Source organism: Herpailurus yagouaroundi, unplaced genomic scaffold, assembly GCF_014898765.1.
Source record: "Herpailurus yagouaroundi ecotype Mexico unplaced genomic scaffold, PumYag 202, whole genome shotgun sequence".
In the NCBI taxonomy this organism is placed as follows: Eukaryota; Metazoa; Chordata; class Mammalia; order Carnivora; family Felidae; genus Herpailurus; species Herpailurus yagouaroundi.
Window position 1 is genome coordinate 17,912,755 of NW_024412433.1, and position 17,625 is coordinate 17,930,379.

A 17,625-nucleotide genomic window follows, 5' to 3' on the forward strand; every position below is an offset into this window, starting at 1 on the left:
ACCTCCACATATAGTCACATTGGGGGTTAGAGATTCCAATATGAATTGGGGGGAGCTCAAGTCAGTCTTAAAAATGGTCTTGGTTGGCGTGTCCCGTGCTCACCCCTCCAAAGCTTTCTCAGGCCACTAACTAGTCCCTACTTCTACCCTCCAGCTACTCTGGTTTTCTTCCTTATTGAACTGTTCCAGTCTCCTAGCCGTTGTGATTTTATTTTTCTCCACATGATGCCCTGTCCTCCTAAGCACATAAGCTCCAAGAGAGCAAAGAAGGATTGTGTCTGTTTTTCCTCAACAGTTTATCCCCAAACTCAGTACTTGGCTTTAGTAAATCCTCAATAAAAGAATGCAAAATGAATGAAAAGTTGATTAAAGGGCTTAATCTTTATGACAGCCACATAGGTCAACATGACTTGGAGACATGAAAATGATGCTTATCCATGCAATCAATACCTGTTCAGCACCCAATGTGTGCTAAATCCTGAGAACACAAAAATAAATAAGATAGGTAGGTGTCAAACCAATCTCTTTGCAAGGCTAAATTCTCTTACTGAACCATAGTCCCTGTTCCCATTATATTCGATCTCCAATCTACTTTGGCCTGGGTGTAAACAGCCACTGAAATTTTTCAAGCTATGTGATACTTACTTATCATTGCTATTTACATTCATTGCACATATATCATTTGAAAGTCTTAATGCTAGAAATAAAAATCGCCCTACATCATTAAAAGTTTAAAAGGCAATTGTCATGCTTTCAGAGATGGAGCCTGATTACAGTCCCAGGGAAATGACTCTCAATAAATTCTTAATGGTTTTACGGGTAGCTAAAGAGAGAAAATACAGGTAAAGATTTTAAGATATATAAATAACTGAAAGATGCGTACTAATTTTAAAAATCATTCTCCTGGACTAACGTGACTATTAGATAAAGCACACATTTCTTCATAATGTTGTAATATAAACTGAATTAAGAGGAAGTAGAAATAAAGCACTTGTATCATATACACACCAATGCTTCTAAAAGTCTTGGAAAACCTAATAGATTTAATAAGGGCAGAATTTAGGAGATTTCATGAAAACTTGACTTTCTAAATCCTCTTAAATCCAAAACTTGTAGCTACTATTTGATGTTTGCCTGAGATCTACCAGACTGTCTGTTCGGAGCTTTACAGATATTATTCTAATCCTCCCAATCACCATACAGAGTAGGAACCACCATTCCCATTTTACAGAAGGGAACATTTCAGATAGGAATGCTTAACACACAGTTAGCATGATTCAAAGCAGTCAAGAATAGGTTCTGGCTGACTCCCTTTGTGGAAAATCTGGGATATAAAAGAGGAAATTAAGTGAATTAAAGTAGATTTTTGTCTCTATTTTGAGACTGGAAATGTGATTTTTAAATGCCTTCTAGACCTCAGGGAGAGAAAGCAAAAGTCTTCAGGCCCTTCATCCATCTCTACGAAGAAATTTAATCTCCCCTATAAGAGCATTCTTCGCTTAGACAGGGAGCAATCCAAATAGAGCCACATGCAAGACCAGACTCTTCCCGGAGGAGAGTTGGGGACTGAGCCCTCTCTGATGTGACATCACAAAGGGTGAGGAAATGCTGCAAATCTCCCTCCAATCTTTTCTCCAACAGAACCTGGGATTTCCATCATAGGAGAGTTATTCCTTTTGGTTAAGCTGTTTCCCCCAGGAATCTTCTTTTTAAATGCTGGACATCACTAATCATCAGAGAAATGCAAATTAAAACCACAATGAGGTATCACTTTACACCTGTCAGAATGGCTAAAATCAAAAACATAAGAAATAACAAATGTTGGTGAGGATGGGGAGAAAAAGGAACACTTCTGTACTGTTAGTGGGAATGCAAACGGGTGCAGCCACTGTGGAAGACAGTATGAAGGTTCCTCAAAAAATTAAAAATAGAATTACCCAAAGGAAATGAATTTGAAAAGATATACACACCTTTCTGTTCACTGCAGCATTGTTTACAATAGCCAAGATAAGGAAGCAACCCAAGTGTCCAACAATAAATCAATAGATGGATAAAGAAGATGCGGTGTGTGGGTGGATGAATAGATGAGAGAGAGAGAGAGAGAGAGAGAGAGAGAGAGAGAGAGAGAGAGACAACAGAATATTAGCCATAAAAAGAATGAAATCTTGCCTTTTGCAATAACATAGACCTACAAGGCATAAGGCTAAGTGAAATAAGTCACACAAAGAAAAACAAATACCATACAATTTCACTCTTATGTGGAATTTAAGAAACAAAACAGGGATGGGTAAAATAGATAATGGGGATTGTAAATATACTTGTTTTGATGAGCATGGAGCATGGAGCTCATTTATACAAATGTATAAATTGTTGAATCATCATATTGCATACCTAAAACTATATAACATGTTTGTTAATTATAAATAAAAATATTTATATTTATATGAATACCTATATACAACTTTTTATTTAATTAATATTTAAAAATAAATGCTTAGGATCCTAGTAGGATAATTAGATCATTTTTTTTATTTTTTAAAAATTTTTTTTAACGTTTATTTATTTTTGAGACAGAGAGAGACAGAGCATGAACAGCGGAGGGGCAGAGAGAGAGGGAGACACAGAATCCGAAGCAGGCTCCAGGCTCTGAGCCATCAGCCCAGAGCCTGACGTGGGGCTCGAACTCATGGACCGCAAGATCGTGACCTGAGTTGAAGTCGGACGCCTAACCGACTGAGCCACCCAGGCACCCCAATTAGATCATTTTTAATACCCTGGCTCATTTGGTTTATTTGAGAACAGTTAGCCAATCACCTATCAGTCTTCAAAGGAAGTAGACCAAGACAAGTAAGTCCAGAGTATGGAACCCCTTTACAAGGGAAGGGTGACTGGTCTTCTCTTCCTTACAGAGTTGTTAGGAACCAACCATAGCTATGATGCAAGTAGCTTGTCTCGTTTTAGTCCCAGGAAAGTTTCTGTGTTTTGATGTTCCCATCTCTAAAATGGGGATAAGGATATTAACTACCTGATAGGGTTGCTTTGAGATGAAATGATTCAACCAAGTACCAGCCATTGCTCTGAGCACTGAGTACACTGATGAGAACCTTCCTGGAACACAGCAATCACTCAAAATAGGTAAGTGTTTGGACCTCTCCAGACCTTAGTTTTCTCATTTGCAAATCAAGGGGAGCGATGTTCTATATTGCAAGTGCCTGGCTTTCCTTGATTCATCCAACAAATATTTAACGAGTGCCTACTCTGTGCCAGCCACGAGACTGGCATGGGGACTCTGATACACTTGTTTCTTGCATTCAGTGAGCTTATACTTTAGAGGAAGAGGCAAACTTTCCTGACAATTATCAACAATCAGTGATGATCACTGGAAAAACACTTAACTACAATTGTTACAAGTGCTTTGGAGGAAAAGCACTGGACCGGTAGACATTCAGGAAGGTCTTTGTGAAGAAGGGACACTCAAAGGGACTTCAGGATGAGCAGATTTGGCAGATGAGTCAGTGAAAGAGCAGCCCAGGCAGAGGAAGCACTGTGGGTGAAGCACATTCAAGTGAAGCCCCTGGGATCACTAAAAGAATTGCTGTTTCTGAGATCATGCATGTGTTGGCCTCTGCCGTGAATAGAGGCAACTGTGGCCAACTCATGGGGGGTAGACAGCCTTGGGTCACTCCCCGGCCACGCAGCAAGAGGCCACATGGCTTGTAGATGCCGCAGAAGTGAGCCAGCCAAATGTCTTTGGGAACATCTGTTCTCCATGGCTTTCATCCAGCCCCTGCACATTCCTAAGGGAGTCCCGGCACCTCCAGAACAGTCTCCCCCCACCCCACCCCACCCCCCGCCAACTTCCCTTCCCTTTTCCCCCTCTGATCCTCTGCTCTTTTCTATTCCTTCTTTGGGTTCTTCTCTCATAATAGTAAATAAATGTGAATAGCAAATTTTAAGGGGTTTCTTGTCAGATTGGCAGAAGTTTAAAAGACTAACAATATCAAATGCTGGAATGGATGCCAGGAAATGCAACATCATCATTCATTTAGGGAATGTGTAACTTAGCGATGCCTTTTTGAAAAACAATTTGGCAGCATCTATCAAAATTTTAAGTTCACATGCCTTTTAACTGAGCAATTCCACTTCTAGGAATCGAGCTTTAAAAAAATACTTGCCTAGATGCACAAAAGGAGGGTGTTAAAAGTTGTTTGGAGGGGCGTCTGGGTGGCTCAGTCGGTTAGGCGTCCGACTTTGGCTCAGGTCATGATCTCACGGTCCGTGAGTTCGAGCCCCGCGTCGGGCTCTGTGCTGACAGCTCAGAGCCTGGAGCCTGTTTCAGATTCTGTGTCTCCCTCTCTCTCTGCCCCTCCCCTGTTCATGCTCTGTCTCTCTCTGTCTCAAAAATAAATAAATGTTAAAAAAAAAAAAAAATTAAAAAAAAAAGTTGTTTGGAGCTATTGATCATGAATCATAGTGAAACACTGTAAGTTTCAATGTCCATCAATTCAGGAGCACTTCAAATAAATTATGGTAAATCTATATTATGGAATACTATGATGCCAGTAGAAGAAAGAATTCAACCCTAAGTGATTTCCAAGACATGTTGTGACATGGAAAGAACAAATTACAGAATAGTTAGAATACTGTGTACTCTTCGATTTTTTTTTTTTTAAGAAACACGCATATATGGAGGAACTTAAGCATGGAAATGCATAGAAGGAAACTGGAAGTTCTCATCACTCTACTGGCAGCAGATATCTCCAGGGAGAGAAGTAGTGGTCACCTGGGGGGTAAAAGGGAAGCATTCATGATCCCCTAGGAATATGACACCCCTAGAGCAGTCAAATTCCCAGAAACAGAAAGCAGAAGAGTGGTCACCAGGGCTACCAGGAGGAGGGAATGAGAAGGTAACATTTACTGGATGCAGAGTTTCTGTTGGGGAAGACGAAAAAGTCTAGAGATGATGGATAATGGTGATGGTCGCAGAACAATGAGAATGTACTAATGGCATAGAACTGTACACTTAAAAATGGTTAAACTGGTAAATTTTACATTATGTATATTTTACCACATTATCTGGGGCATCTGAGGTCAAGGGAAGACTCTTGCTCATGGTAATGACACTTAATGCCAGGGGGTCACCCAGGGAGTAACATATAGACCTCCCACCCAACAGATTCCATAATCGGAATGTTAACAAGATATTTACAGGCTGAGCTTAAGTCCAAACTCCCAACCTCAAGACCCTTTGAAAGGGTCTCCTTCAACAATCCAAACTTCTAAATGCCCTATGTCAAATGGTGTGAATTGAGGGACAGACTCATAACTGTCATTTAAGCAAAGAAACAAAAAATAAAGGGAAGAAAGGTCGCAATGATTTAGCTCAGTTCTTAAGTCCTCCAACTTGGAACCAACCGCTAAGTGAGTGCTCCAGCCTTTTATGGGATGTATTTGCATTTATAGTGTGCTGAGCCATGGCTGGTTTTCTCTCTGAGCTGGCTTCTTGGAGACGAAACCCATAATGACATCAAATCATGAGACGCAAATACGACTAGAATTAAACTACTCTGTGCCCAAACACATCATGTTTGGCATCTGCATATCATTACTCAGAGCCCATTGAACCAAGCAGAGGGACAACACTGATTATACTGAGCCAGACCACTTTGCAGAGGAACCAAATAAACACAAACAAACCCAAGTCTCGTAACATTTCACTGCTCTTCCACAGGCATCTGTCAGAATAAAGGAGAGATGTTTATGCTAGGGCAGGAAGTCCAGGTCAAAGGTGGAGGGAGAAAGGCTCCAGTACTTAAGAAGAACCCAGGGCAGGAAGGCAAATGTCATTGATAGAAAGTCCATCATTGCCACAGGTAACCAAATATTCTTAGCCTTTGATTTTTACAGGCTGGTGATTTATGAATCATGACAAAACAGAAGGGGCATACCTTGAGCTAATGCCCATTTAGATGAGGGGATAAAACCCTGGTGTTTACTCTGGGCACTGTTAATATCTCAAATGAATACGAACCCAAGATGTTTATTGAAAACGAGAATGATGCCATTTTCCACTGTGTCTCATGTCATCTGAATGCCCTTGCACTTGACAACTACAATTGCAAGGCAGGAATTCATTTAGTCTCCAGGAAGTTGTGAAAGTCTAAGTTAGCAAATTCAAGCTACCCGACCACCCCTTTAAAAATAGAGAACAAAACAGTGATGAAGAAGCAAAAATCAACATTTGGCAGAGAATGGGGGGGGGGGGCTGGATAAACTTTGTGAAAAGCCTGATGTTGCCTTCCCAATGTGACAAAGCAGAAGGAAAACTACAGTTTTCTGGTGAAAATACAGGCTGATTTTGGCTGGAGGGCTGACCCCCAGAAGCAGTTGAAGGAGTGTGGATGAATCTTCGTACTTGGAGTTGGAGGGGACGTAGTGTGTCCCTTCCCTCAGTCACACTCACTGCAAGAATGCCCTTCTGCCCTGCTGGGGCCTCAGAGTTCACTCCTTCACATCCTGGGGCCCTTCCCCTGACAGCTGAGATGAAATCCTCTCCTTGGGGCTGGCCTCCACTGCTGCTGGTGCCCTGCACCTCCTGACCCTACACCGGTCCTCCCTAGTCCCTGGTCCCACCCCCCACCCCCCCCGAACGGCTCTCACTTCCATGTGTCTCAGGAACTCCTCCAGGTAAAACATCATCAGGTCCTTGAGGGAAGCGATTTTTCCAAGCACTAGACCTCTGCCCCTGATATCCTGGTCAACATTTCCACCCTTTTGGGCCCAAGAGTTTCTTTGAAGCAAGAACTTGATAAAGCAAGTGGTTCCCACACCCCCCATGAAACCACTCTATGCTAGTGTTAAGGATCAACGACCCTCAGTGCGTAGGAAAGCAAAGTGCCTACTGCAGACTTTGAACAGAAGGGTTGAAGCAGACAGGGAGAGAATAACAGAGTATTGGGCCAGAAAGGAGAAGCAGGGAAAAGTAACACATGAAAAAGAAGAGGGAGGAATAAGAAGAAACATCTTAGCTTCAATCACAATTTTACCCAAGGTGAATAGCGTGGATGTATGTGCGCCTGTGCATGCACACGCGCGCGCACACACACACACACACACACACACACACACACACACACATATGCATGCGCACACACACATGCAGACACAGCCCCCAAACCATAGGTAGCCCCGAGAAGCAGCCAAATGGCTCAACGCACCACCTGATGTCTTCCTTCCGACCATTAATGGATCCTGCATTTTCTCCATTTTAACAGCTTAATCACTTAGCCATCATCTTCTCTCCATGTGGACTTCTAGACGGTGTTCGGTTGAAGAACTTCAATCTCTTTACAAGCAACCCAATAAAGATAAGTGGAAATATCAAAATTCTCGGTGAACTAAAACCTCAGGCTGCAGAGATTCCTCACATATAATACTTTCTAATGGTGACCAGGAGCCAGATGGAATAACCTAATAAAAGTTAAAACCAGAGGCAGGCAGAGCTATAATGCATATGGTCAAGTGAGCTGTTCTGATATGGAAATTTCCTTTGCAGAACTGAATAGGTTCTGTAGGCATTTTCCAGACTTTAATCTCCTCAGTTGATTTTTCGATTCTAAGTCTCCACCATCATGCCCTCCCTAACCACAAATCTGTCCCACAGCCATCAAATCTGGTAATTTTGTCAAGTTTTTTTTGTTTTAAGGTTATAAGGGGAAAAGTAGAGCCCTCTTCTGACTGCAAATGTCAAAGTCAATTCAATCATTTATTTACCTTTTGTCTAATATAATTAAAATAGGAGCCATTTTTCCTTTGCATGCTGATGAGTCCTGTAACTATCACATCATTTCAACTGCTTTTCTCATATTTGATTATATTGCACTAAGGAGCACAATGCCCCCTCTTAAGCGAGTGGAGATAAGGAGAATGAAAGATGTACTGAAAAGAGGAGTAGGAGGAAGTGTGATCCAGATCACTCAGTCATCTCCTCTGGTATGAAAAAATTATGAACATGCTTCAATTGCAGCTCAACTTTACAAAGTGCTTTCATGCAACGACCTTGAGTCTTACAGTACACAGCAGGGCAAGCAGGGAAGCGGTTATCCCCATTTTACACACAAGAAAATGGAGGCTCAGAAGAGTCGAAGAATTTGTCCCATGTCATGGTGACTTACAGACCCAAAACACAGAGTCCAGGCTGTATTTGGGTCCCATCTGTCACTCTTTCAAAAGCTATGAGAAGATCTGACTGTCTGGGGCTTTCTTGCAAAATTGCATATCCTGGGCCATTATAGGAATCCTGGCTATGGAGACTCTCCCAACTGTGCCTCTCTTCCACCTTTGGATCCCTTGCCTACCCGTTATGAACACCAATACCATCAATACACATTGAAGATTTCTGCTCATGCTCCCCTCTGCCCCCTCTTCAGCCAGCCCTCAGACGGGCTAGTAACCTGATAAATCAGTTCCCACTAAAGCATTCTCAGTAGAGTCCAAGGTAAGTGCTTGCCAAGGTCCACAACTAGTTCATGGCAGCCCCAGGAGTTGAACCCCAAACAGTATAATTCCAGTTCTTGTCATAGGCATGGCAAAGTAAACATTCCCAGAAATCCCTGATGACACCACTTGGACAGTTCCATTCTGTACACAGACAGTCTGTTTCAGCCCAAATTCTTCAAAAATATGCATCTAAGGGAAATTAACCTTCACCCAATACATAAAGAGTATTGAAAGAGTTTTCCAGATTATTCTATGAAAGCTTCTGATTAGCTTAACATTTAGTTAAGCACAGATACATGCCAAGCCCTGGTACATGGCTACAACTGGACGATGATGATGATGGTGATGATGGTGATGTGACAGAGATGTCAATTGCCACTTCCTGAGCTTTACTCCAGGTCACGCACTGTGGGAATCCTCTTATTAACAGTATCTTATTTATTCCTCATTAACTCCAGGAGATATATGATATTATTCCCACCACAGATGAAAAGACCAGGGCCTGTAGTGACTAACAAATTTACCCATGGTTTCATAGGGGTCCAGCCAGGATTCAATTCCTGTCTCCCTGGTTAAAGCCTTAGACTCTCAACTGCAGTGTGATCATTAAAATGGGCCTCGGCAATGAGAAAAACTCAAATGTTTGAGACTGGTTGGGATAAAACACAGATATGCGAGTACTTACTTCAAAACCCAAGCCTATACGGTGATGCTGGATCCTGGCAAACAAACAGACACTGAAAACGAGCTCCTTTTCAAAGCAGTTTCTGTTCTGGGGCCAATTCTAAATACCATTTAACCAGACTCTCTCTGCGTATTTTTGGAACTTTCTCAGGCATAACAGGAATGAAAACACTCATCCACTGGAGGGGGAAATGGAGATGAAGTGTGGAAGAAACGCTTAGCAAGCAGTGCTGGCACAGGGGTAGGGAAGAGAGAAGGGGGGCTGGGTCCCTCCTCTCATTTGGGGAGGAGTAGAACCCACCCCATCTGACTTAGCCATTTCCCTGGAATCCTTCTCGAGCTTTCTGTCCAAATCTTTCTTAATCCTTCTCTTCTTTCCTCTCACCTTTCCTCTCTGTTCTTTCCCCCTCTCCTTTTTCCCTTCCAATCCATGGATTGGAAGGGACACAGACAGAAGGGTACCCAGAAGAAAGACAGTAGGATGTATAAAATCAGGTTAGAGTGCATCTCAGTTCCTTTGCTCCTCCCAGCCAAAGTCTTTACTCATCAAATAATAAGGCAATGGGAGAGGATAGAAAGTCCACTGGCCTAAGAACTCGTAGCTCTGGGTTCTAATCCTGCCCAACTTTGAGTATCTCTGTCATTGGCTGTAAAATGGGAGAAAAAGAATCATCTTTCAAGTTCCTTCTCAACTATGAACCCTAGAATTTCTGTAGCTGGAAAAAGTATTACAAAATAATTAGTGTTACAAAAATGTTACAAAATTATAGTAATACAGAATAGCAATAATAATAATAATAGAATCACAAAATAATTGGTTCATTCACTGATGAAAGGACTCCTAAGTGAGACCCAAAGACACTTAGCTAGCCTCCTCCAAAGGAATTAGTGATTCAGGACTGGTTTAATTTGACCATTATAAAATCAGGCTAAATAATTCAGGTCTTCCAAAGCGGATCTTTTTGTCCTGATAACCAACTTTAAACAAATGAATCTGATAATTGCCCAACTTCTGCTCTGACTGTCTGGGACACACCTAAAGATGATGATATTTCCTAATTTCAGAAGGATTTCCAAGCAACAAATGTGAATCATCTTTTCCATTCAGTATGCTTTGGCTTTACATTATTTCCACACTAATGTGGATTTTGTCAGACTTCTCAGGCAAAGAGATGTAGAAAGACAAATAAGAATAAAGTTTAAGCGCTAGCTGTTTCTTTTCTTTTCCGTCCATCTTCAAGGTGAACACTTCTCTTCACGGGAAGGACAGGTCCTCTTGATTTTAGGAGCTTATCAACAGCCCTGGGGCAAAGTTACAATCTGCTAACAAAGAACTATTGTAATCAAAGGAATCCAACAGAAAGGTTTCTATTGCTGCTTGCCTGGGAAAGAAAGTTTTTCTTTCCCTAACTAGTTATTAAAGTACTTATGTTTAAATCAGGGATATTTCAGTGACATCAGAATATGGACCAACCCTAAGCCTTTGTGAAAACTTAAATTACTGCCTGAAAATGTTCTGTTAACTTTCAATTTTCTTGTATTTTCCATTTTTTTTTAAATACCTTGCTACATTTTCTTAGTGGCTTGTCTTGATTCAGTTAGCCAAAGGAGCTTTTTTTCCTTTTTTTTTTTTTTTTTAAGAAAGAACATAGGAACAATGATATTCTTTGAACTTAGTTGAAGGTAGCTATTTAGAATTTGCCAAATTAGATGGACTGAGCATTTCAGTTCTATTGAGTGCACTCATCTGATAAGTCTTTGATGCGTATCTCTATCAGCTTGTGGTAAGAGAAAAATTAAAGGCAGGTGGGGAAAGCAAAGCCGTGCGCCTAAGAGGCAAATCTAGAACATGTTATAACATTGTTATTATTGGCTGGGGTCAGGGCTCTGCATCTTTCCTCTGCATCAGGAGTTGGGGTTTGTTTGGCGACACAGAGGGAGGCCCCTTATTGGATTCATATTGGCTGACAGCGGGAGGGAAAAAAAAAAAAAAAAAACAGCTGGAACTGCTGCTACAAGGCGGGAAAAGAGTGTATCCTGGTGGCCAGAAAGAAAAGCAGCCAAGGCGGGAAGGTGTGGCTCATGACTTTGGAAGGTGGTGACTTTCTGGCTTTTCTCTGTATGTTTTAACATCGTGCACCTTCAGAAAAGGTCATGATTATTGGTGTTTAAGATAACATCCAACTTTGGTAGTCAGATTGTTTTTCTACTATTTGGGAGATATTCATAAACTTGGATTCCAAGACTAGAAGGTAAGTTTAGAAATTCCAAATGTGTGGGGCACGTGGGTAGCTCAGTCGGTTAAGCATCAGCCTTCGACTCAGGTCATGATATCATGGCTTGTGGGTTCGAGCCCCGCATCAGGCTCTCTGCTGTCAGCACAAAACCTGCTTAGGATCCTCTGTCTCGCTCTCTCTCTGCCCCTACCCCCCTCAAACATAAATAAAATATTAAAAAAAAAAAAAAGAAGGAAAGAAATTCCAAATGTGATAAAAATCAGTTTATACCAAAAAGGCAACTCCTTGCTCTGTCCTCATGTTTCCTCCCTTTCTCCTCATCCCTTCCCAGAAACGATGGTCGGAGAAAAGGGAGGGGAGGCCAGTTTAGACAGCCAGTGTCCTTCCTCCTCTCAGTCGCCAATGCCAAGAGGGACCATCAGCTACACTGGCTACCTTGAATTTTCCATCCTCTGTATATGAAATCTCCTTCATCTTACTCTTTAAATTTATCCGTTTTCCTTGTCAGCAGGTTTTACCACTCAGAGAAAACATGGTAAGAGCTCAAACTCAACTCACTCCCTGAGATTCAGACACACCTGAGTCTCCTAGGGAGCGAGGTTTGATTCTCTGCCAAAGTCAAGGTACAATACTTCTGCACAGGAAAAGGATAAAGGAAATTTGTTTCTCACACCCCATGTCTGCACTATTTGTGCACAAACTTTGGTAAACACCTAAAGACAAAACAAAACAGACAGTATGTGTCAGAACCCCGAATAACATACTAACAAAGCCCCGCTAGCTTTCTGGAAGCAACTACCTTTTATCTGCTGAGTCCTTCTCATAAAAGCATTTGCACGATGCATTAGCAAACCCCCCAGAGTGCTGGAGGCTGCCCAGGGGATGTTCTGTTGGGAAGAGCCCAGGACACAGCCAAGGTAGATTTGTAGATGGGACCACTCGGCTGTGAGCAATGTGGTACCACTGAGTAGCCTCTAGTGCCCAGAAACTTGATGTTGAGTGACCTCGGTGGCGTGAATGCCAAACTGAGACTCACCGTGTGGAATCCTGAGAACTCTCCCCTGCTGCATCCCCACACTACATTTGACATTTGCTGCCACTCGGGCACCAGGAAGCCACAGAAGCTCACATGGGATAAAGACGAGGAGCTGCTGCACATGCGCATCCCTTACCGGAAGAAACTCTGCCTTTCTCCCTGGTCACATGCAACCCTTGGGATCCAAGCTCCATTTTCATGATACCTCGCATATCCCACCCTTTTGTTTTCCTTCCAAGCAACGACCATACTAATAAAGGCTAACCTTCATTGCATGCTTACCTCGTACCAGGGGCTTAACTCAATTAACCCTGTTGTGATCCTCATTTTAATGATGAGGAAATTGAGACTGGAGAATTAGCAAGCTGCCCAAGATCACAAAGCTAGAAAATAAGGATTTGAAGGCAGACTTTGAACTGCCCGAACTTACACCCTTAAATCGTTACATTATCCTTCCTCTGTTGTTGGGATATTGATCACATCAGGTTGACCTTGATACTCATTTGAAGTCTGAGTAAAAATGAGGGAAGAAAGGGGAGCCAGGATGGCCCCGGCTAAAGCCTTTGAGAACACAGGGTAACAGAGAAATCACTGCCCGCATCACATACCTTCCCTTAGCGTGGGACCTCTGGAGATCATCGACATCAGAATGACCTGGGAAGCTTGTTCAACAGCCTTCCTCCTGGGCTCCTCCCACAACCTGCTCAATCCGACTGCTAAGGCTGCTAAGGAGGTCCAAGGACCTCCGTGCTCAGTAAGCTCCCCAGGTGATTTTTCTATACACTAGCATCTGAGAACCGCATACTTACAGAACCACAAAATTCCTCTCAAATGATCTATGGAATAATATCTTCTGGCACTAGCTTTTGGGGGGGAGGTGGTTAAGGGAGGGATTGAAGAGGTATTTTTCCATGTTGGTCCAATGAAGCATAGATCTAGTCGCAACAAACACATTTCAAATGGAATTCATCGTCTGTTCCCTAACAAAACATTTTTAGGAAAGGAAAAGAAAACACACGCACACACACACACCCAAAAAAACTGAGAGTTGGGGGGAAATTCAGTCGTTTACTCTAAGGATTTTTGGTTTGATGTGGTTTCTGCTGGTTTGGTTTTGTTTCATTTGTGCATTTTGTTTTGAGTTGTTTCCCACCCCCCGCCTTGGAAGTTTTTTATGTTTTAGCCAGCAGGGCCCACGTTTTTAAAAATATTCCTGCCTTGCAAATCTGAGAAAACCTGGGGCTGGTGATCCCACCGGAGTGCTGCCAGGATTCATTCTGGGGAGCTGCCCACAAGGTCTCCATGCCTAATGGGAGACAGGGTGGTGACATGACCACTGGTGAATAAACAGGTATGATCAGTCTCCTGGAGAAGGACTGTGTTTTAAAAATATTGCCATGGGAGGAACATAGAATTTCAGATATGGCAAGAATTTTAAACATTATCCAGTGGAGCCATCGACTGTTAACAGACTGGAGACGTGAGCCAGCACCAAGAACCCAGATTAGGGCTTCCTCTTCCCGGCGCAGGTTCTGGAAAGATCCCACCAGTATTCCCTGAAGGTATTCCTTGATTCCACCAGTATTCCTTCACAATTTTATTTTCTTTCTGCCTCACCTTTCCATCTGTGCTATTATTAACAGTTATTTTTAAATCAACTCCTGTTTTCACTCAAATTTATTCAAGAAGCAAACTTTGAATCAGTGCTATAAATGGAAGATCATATCAGCACCTAGGAAAAAAGAACCCAACCCTTCCCATCTGACCTCCCTGAAATTCAGGGACCAGGAAGATTTAGATAAGGAGGGACACTCTTGCTAAATTCTAGCAAGATGCATCACCTGCCTGGGGCTCTAAGCCTGGGGCCTGCTCTCTCTTTGTCAAAGGAGTAGATGGGCAAGTGTCAGGGAGTTTCTAGAGTCAAACTATTGGTCAGCTGAGACTTGTCTTGTTCGTCCGAGGATTAAAAGGAGAACTGAAAAGGGAGCATAATTTAAAATGTAATTTAAAACCCACCCTATCTACCACTGTCTCCAGTCCACCAGTGGGAATGTTCTTTGGATAAGGATGCCCATGCTTCAGTTAAGGCCATGTTCCAGGTCCCACTGTCCCAGGCTACATCTTGGGCACTTATCCCCCTTGGCTGTTTCTGTGCTGCACAGAGACACTAGACCCTGTCACACGACGGAATTGGCAACCGTCACTCCCTTCCAGCCAGAAGCATGACTAAAGAGGCAGTTTGCTCATTTCTTTTCTTTCCCTGATGGTGGCTATCACATTCCAAAGCAATGAAATGTACACAGGTGAGAGGTCTTAAATGATTCCTGTGCTCAAACATGTCTCCTGCTACTTACAAAACAAAGTACAGAGATCCCTTAGTCCAACATGGAAGGCCCTCTACTGCACGATCCCAATATTCTTTTCACAGAATCAAAGTCCTTCAGAGCTTGAAAGGGGTAAGTGAGAGCCCTTCCATTCCAGTGGAGTCTCTAGCCAGCCCTCAGGACTTCCAGAATTGACCAGAGATCATGGCTCTCAGCCTCGCTGCTCATCAGAATCACCTGGGCACTCCTGGCTGAGCCCGGGACCCACTGAACTTGAATCTCTGGGGGTGGAACCAAGACATCGCTGGATTTGAACGTTTCCTGAGTGATTCTAATGTGGAGCCCAGAGAACAACTACCCCTTGCCTATGGAAACATGTTCTCCAGGGCTGGGATCTGGAAATCTGTATTCTAAATAAACATGCAGGAGATTATAATGTGAAACCCATTTTGAGAACAGGACTAGTCCAACTTTCGTAGCCTATCGGTTAAGAAACCGAAGCCCCAAGTTGCTAAATCACAGCCTCTACCAAAAACTCGTTAAGCGGCAGAACTGAAAGCAGCATCCGGGGCCAGACTCACTGCCCTGTGTTCCCGCCCTGATGCGCAGGGGCTAACCTTTTCTCCGGCTTTTATGTACACCTTCTCCTCCAGCCAGGCCCATCTGTCCACTGGCCCCTAAGTACCTCCTGGCTTTTGTCACGTTGGCACCACTGCTTGGGCCTGGAATAGTCACGCTATTTCTTCCAGTTTAACGAAGTCCTGGTTTGGCTTGCTTTAAAACTATTCCCACATCCCGCATAGGCTTTCTTAGCCACCACTCCAACACACGCCACCTCTCCCTTCTCTCCACCCCTGTAGCATTTACAGTCACAGTTTAGCATTGAGTTACTCTGAAATGACACAGGAAAGAAATTCCCAGAGGGCAGAGACCATGGCTTATGTTCTTCTCATATATGCCCAGTGCACTCAAAATGAGCACTCAACAAATGCTCCTCCATTCCCAGACAGCAAACCTCAAGACTCACTCAAGTATACCTTGTTGAAAATCACCTTTTGGGACCCTTTCAAGAATCTGTTGCAAGAGGGGAAAAAAATCACTTTCTGTGTCTCTCTTTTATTTGTATTATTATTATTATTATTATTATTTCATTTTTTTTAGTGGCCTTGAGTTTGTGTCATTTGCAATCAAGTGGCAGTGAACTTGATGCCAGGATACCTAACTTTCCAAGGCCAGCGTGACACAGGCATAGATATTATGCAAGTCTCCTCTTGTGTGCTGTCTTTCAGCAAATGTCAGTGGCTTTTCAGAATAACGGACAGTCCCGCAGCACCTGCGTAAGTCCTGCTAGAACCCACTGGCTCTTAGAAATAAGCACAAAAATCCCCCTAATGCCTCAGGGAATAGAGGGAAACACAAATATGGCGGTTCTCACCATTTACCTCTTTGGCACTTGGGCTCAGTTGACGTCTTCAAATCAAAAAACACCAAAGCTTCCAACCCAAGTTCAGCTTTAAGATTTCTCATCAAGAAAACTCTCTGGTTTCTAATTGGTTTTATTAGAGCTTTACTAAGCTGTGTGGATATATTTTTTGTGCAAGTAAGTGGCAAAGGTATAAATTGCCTTATTTGTGATCAACACTGAGGATCTCATGTGGGTAGAAGTGGAAATTGGTATATTTGCTATTGTCTATCAGTTTCTCAAAGAAACCGATGGTAACCGTAGTTACCATGTAATCAGGCAATTCCCCTTTTAGGTGTATACCCAAGAGAAATGCAAACATACACCCACACAGAAACTTACATGTATAAATTTTAAATACTCATAGCAGCATTATTCCGAAGAGCCAAAAGTGGAACCGACATAAGTGTGTATCAATGAATCAATAAAAAAAATCGTGGTATACCCATACGATGGAACACTATTCAACTATACAAAGGAATGAAGTGTTGACACACACAACATTCTGGACAAACCTGGAATACATTATGCTGTGTGATAGAAGCCAGTCACAAAAGACTACACAGTGTACAAGTCCATTCATACGAGATAGGCTCATCTAGAGACACAGAAGTAGATCAGTTGCCTAGCAGGAGAGAGGGGCTGGGAGAAACAGGGCACGACTGCTAATTGGTACAGGGTTTCTTTTTCAAGAGGCGAAAATGGTCTAAAATCGATTGCAGTGATGGTTGCACATCTAAATAAACTAAAAAACCATTGAATTACACACGTTAAGTGGGCAAGTTGTAAGGTATGTGAGTTATATCCTAATAAAGCCATTACATTAAAAAGTGTATATATTTAATTTGGAGGGTTCCAATCCCTCTGTATCTCTGTTAGTTACTAGCTGTGTAATCTTGAGCAACTCATTTAACCTCTCTAAACCTGTTTCCTCATCTGTAAAATGGGCCCCAGTTATTGTAAAAATTAAAGTAATCCATATGGAGGGGTTAAGCTTATAGTAAGCCCTCAGTAAATGTTAGCTATGTTTGCTATTATTTCCTAACTCCTAGAGAAGACTGTGAATCTGAGATCCTCCTGCATGAGCCCCAATTGAATTCTGTATAAGCCACAGAAATGACATAAGAAAAGGGACTCCAAAATAAGAGGAAATCTCCCCTAGAATCATTCTCTCCCTCTGTATTTCAACCAGATCCCGCTGTCTCCTCGCCCCCAAACCCCACCAACCATGTGAAACAGGACTTCAAAGACCTTTCCCCCCACCCTCTGCCTAATTACCACCCAGAGGACTGCTCGTTCAGTTGCTGCTAGAACTTCAGGAGGCTTGGAAGAACTAACCAAGAGAAGAAGTGTGTTCAGTTACAGCAACGGGTAGAAGGCAAT

General features: G+C 42.6%; 1 long non-coding RNA gene across 2 annotated transcripts in view; it reads right to left on the reverse strand.

Annotated features, from left to right (window-relative positions):
* LOC121014512 (uncharacterized) overlaps positions 1-17,625 on the reverse strand; it is a 384,362-nt gene that overhangs the window by 290,563 nt on the left and 76,174 nt on the right. The window lies entirely within an intron of this gene.